At 36.9% G+C, this 4,417-nt stretch overlaps 1 protein-coding gene across 1 annotated transcript in view; it reads right to left on the bottom strand.

Annotated features, from left to right (window-relative positions):
• Positions 1-4,417, bottom strand: part of LOC108724151 (paired box protein Pax-1) — a 54,911-nt gene that overhangs the window by 1,350 nt on the left and 49,144 nt on the right. The window lies entirely within an intron of this gene.

Genomic DNA, 4,417 nt, shown 5'->3' with positions numbered 1-4,417 from the left:
AATTTTTTTTTTTTTTTTTTTTTTTCTTAAATGAAACATCATTTAAGTCTTGCTTCGTCCTTCATTCCAATGAAATGAAGAGATTTTTCCTGTATAAAATGTTACCTTTCTTTCTTGTTAACACTTCACCCGTGCGTTATCTTTTTAAGCTTGTTATATGTCTTCATTTGAACGTCGCGCGATTTTACGTTCATGCGTTTCGGCGAGCGATGAGTCTCTCTCGGTGAGAGATAGAAGGCGAAAAGCTGAACGCGAAGCGAGCAAAGAGAGTTCAGTACGTTTCCGTAGCTAAGTTGAGTTGGTTGTAAGAACGAATTAATAATAAAGACGACATTTGTATCAGCTAGCAAGAGTTTTCTTTTGCCATCCCAAATATTTGGTTTTTCGATCCGGATTCCACGTGCAAATAACGTTCAGATCTAGTATTAATCTTACTCAAACAACGAATGGCTCTGGTCAATTCCGAAAGTGTGATAACAGGGTCAAAGATATCAGAAGTTGACGATCTACGCAAGACACGAGGCTATAATACAAAGGCTAAATTAACGAGATTAAGAACACGAGTTGGAAGCAATAGAGGCCAGCAGTGAGACTGGCATTGAATTTGACAGAGAGCAAGCCAAAGCAAGATTAGAAAAGGTATATCGCGAGTTTGAAGCCATTCAGAGACAATTACTGAAAAAATCAGTTGAGATTTTCGCAGAAGATACAATGGAGGAGGAACACTTCGTCGAAAGGTATTTCGCGGTAAAAACTATATTAAAACGATTTATCAAGCAGATGTCTAAGGAAAACTGCATCGCAGAATACGGATGTGATCCGAAATTGTTACAACTACAAACCGATACAGCAGTTACGATGCGTTGTTCAGGGCGATGCTTCGGCCGCCATGACACAGTCGAAAGAAAACGAGGCATTAGTGACTACTTTTGCCCCGCAAATGGATATTCTAGATCGCGTGGCGAATGTCATAGGATCAGTTAACGTAGGCACCAGAGTCAAATTACCTACTATCAAATTTCCAGATTTCAAGCAAAATTGAAGGGTGGAAATGCTTTTTGGATAACTTTTATTCTATTATACATAACAAAGCGCATATGTCCATATCGAAAAGTTTCAGTATTCAGTTTCATTATTACTTTCTGGTGATGCCATGAAAATTATCGAGTCAATTGAGTTAACGGGACAAAATTATTACAACAGTATAGGAAATATTGCAGCAAAGGTATGACGAGTCGCTTAAGAAGAAACACATTCAATTTTTTCATTCATTATTCGCGATGCCGACTGTAATTACAGAATCCACAAGGGCACTTCGGGAGTTAATTGATTATACTTCCAGGCATATGTGAATATTAAAAGTTTTAAGATCACCTGCGAATACTCGATTTTAGGAAAAAAAATTCGCCTAGAATACATTCGTTTCGAATCTTAATTATATACAACGGAAAATTTCACGAAAACTTCCCAATTTCTTTAACAACGATTTTTTTCTTCTTATATACAGGATGTTTCAAAATTTGCGCCCGTGAAATACGAGACATGATACTTTATGCTAAAAGAAACCTTTTTCTTTTTGCAAAATTGTGTCTGATAAGTAGTTTTTGCAGGAGAGCAGGTTGAAATTAACAGATAAACGCTCCGATCTATGTGGCGCTCAGGGCCGGCGCGCGCTCCTCGTTCACTTGTACCTAATCCTTGGCTAGTATTCATAAATAATATTTTAAGATACTGATACGGCTTTGTTGTAATTAGTTTACGACTGCTTAAGTCTATACTTAAGGTCTTAAATTATAAGAATCAACTATGAATACTGGACCATGATCTTCCGTATTATTAATTATAATCAGAATTATTATTTAAATATTTAAGAGAATAAATATCTGAAAACTCCTGTGTTATTTTCATTATAAAATAAGGAATCAACTCTATAAAGTTTTAAAATATATATTTCGATTTTAATAAGCCAATTCTTTATTCTGCATTGACGTGTAAAGTAAACGAAATGACGAGGAAAGTGAAGACGAAAATCCGGAAGGGGAATCATGCTCATTACCCTCACGAGTAACGCGATCTATCGGTTGCCATTACTATGTATCCAACTACACCTTACACTGAGAAAAAAGGTTTTGTGATCATAATAAAAGTTTGGTTGAAAAACACTCAAAAAAGTCTTTTAATTATTATAACGAAATATTAATTATTACAAAGAAATATTGCAGAAGAAAAATTATTTTTTCTAAGAACAACTAATTTTTTCTTATTAATTAACAAAGGATGATTTAATTATTCTTACTAATTATTTTTCTACTGAAATATTTCTTTATAAAAATTACAATAATTTCTTAATTGTATTTCAACCAAACTTTTATCACAAAACTTTTTTCTTGAAATGTATGAAACGTATAAAATGATATTTTATATGCTTTTTCTAAATTTAGTTGTTCTTCCGATTTTCGCTCATGATCATTGGTATTTTTACAACCAATTGCAGCGCACATAGGCATATTAAATATGATTTTTTCGATGTAAAATATTATATTGTAATTAAACAATAACAAAACACAACCACATAACCACATTTAACATAATGATTGACGATTCTTGAATAAGTTCTCACTTTTGCCGAAAGGGCGCGCAACTAGTGAGGGTAATGGATACCATCTCTTTGTCCCTGACGGCTTCATCCCCGCAAGAATAAGCTGTATCCCTACTTTCCTATATCCGTGAAGACCGGTTCTCGTGAGAGGAAGCTGACTACCGAAAAAAGCCGGAAAATAACGACGTAATTCGACGCCGAAAAATAAAAGACAAGATTGCATGGTAAAACGACCTACTCCGATCCAGATCCTTTTCCAAAGCACTCCAAATCTCCGAATCCAGAGCCTATCGATAGCGAGTAGCGAGAAAAACGGAGTAGAGCATTCTTTGCCTCGACCAAGCGTTCTCGGTAGTCGCTCCCGTGTAGCAGCTTATCTTTCTACAGGCTTCGGCAAGAAAACAGGAGTGGAGTTCTCCACTTCTACCAAGTACCGAACGTTCTCGGTAGTCGCTCCCGTGTATTATTAGCACAGGAGAAGTTTAGCTACCGTACCCTACAACCTGCACGCCTGTGCATCCGCGTGAATTCGCGTTACACTATTTCACGCACTTGTATTCTGAATCGTATACGCGCGCCCGCCGTGATACCGCATTTCACGAATCAGAACCACTCGACTGCGCTTGATGAATTAGCGCCGCCTATAGCCACACCCGTTCGCGCGGACCGCGATTCAGCTGCGCCACGAACCTGTGTGCGTCACCTGCGTACCAGATTAGTACTTTTGTTAACACTGATTGACACACGTACATCACACACATACACCGCGATCTCATACACCCGACATATGTACAAACACACGCTTATAATCTATTACATACTTTGTTACTGTAGCTTATTTTAGGATATTAAATAAATTCTTTTCTATGGTTACGTTTACACCGTGCGTTTAGTCCGCGACCTATACGATAGGTGTCTTTATTTAATATACAGGCTAAACAAGGACATCTATTGTATAGGCCGCGGCCTAAATGCACGGTGTAAACGTAGCCTATATTGATATTGAACCTGATGTATTATATTTTGTTAATATTCGCCTCCCCCCCCTCTCTCTCTCTTTCTCTCTGTCAATTAATCTTCATTTCGCCATCTCAATCGACTTCACCTCATAATTCAACTGATGAAGCACCCGAGTAGGGGACACGAAGGCGCAGGCGCAACAGATGATAAAATCTTAGGATCCTATGAATTCTGTACCTGACTTGAGCAGGAACATGTTGGGCCTCTTCAGACCCTATAACTTTTATTTAAAACACTTTTCTCAAAAATGCGTTGTTCTGAAGATATTCTGTGTCCAAGTTAAAATGACCAAACATATTCAAGTCCAAGTCGGCTACAGAATTATAAGATTTGACTTATCGGTTGATAATGCCAATTCTTTTATATCACTTTTGCAATATAGCGTGTTTCCTCGTTTTATTTACTACGACTGCGCCACGTAATGCCATACAATTCTTGTGTATTCAGGTGTAAACAGGGATCGTATTAATAAATGAACTAGAACAGTTAAAAATCTGTATATCTATATATTCAAGCTTCCTTGATCAGAAGTACAATAGATGGTTCTCCTCACACAAAGGATATACTCATTAACATAGAGCCTGACGTTCTGTTCCCTAATAAATATTGATCTTATATTGGACAATATTGGTTAATCTATCCTCAATACACGCCATATACATATAAATACACTAATGCTAACCAAAATACCACCAATGAAATGTGCCACTAGGGTAAAAATACGTACGAGCTAATACCTAAAAATGCGTACTTGGGCAAGTGTCTTCTCAAGTCTACTATATATATATATATATATAT

Source organism: Mycetomoellerius zeteki, unplaced genomic scaffold (assembly GCF_001594055.1).
Source record: "Mycetomoellerius zeteki isolate Tzet28-1 unplaced genomic scaffold, Tzet1.0 scaffold28, whole genome shotgun sequence".
Taxonomy (NCBI): Eukaryota; Metazoa; Arthropoda; class Insecta; order Hymenoptera; family Formicidae; genus Mycetomoellerius; species Mycetomoellerius zeteki.
This window is presented reverse-complemented; position numbering and strand designations above follow the sequence as displayed.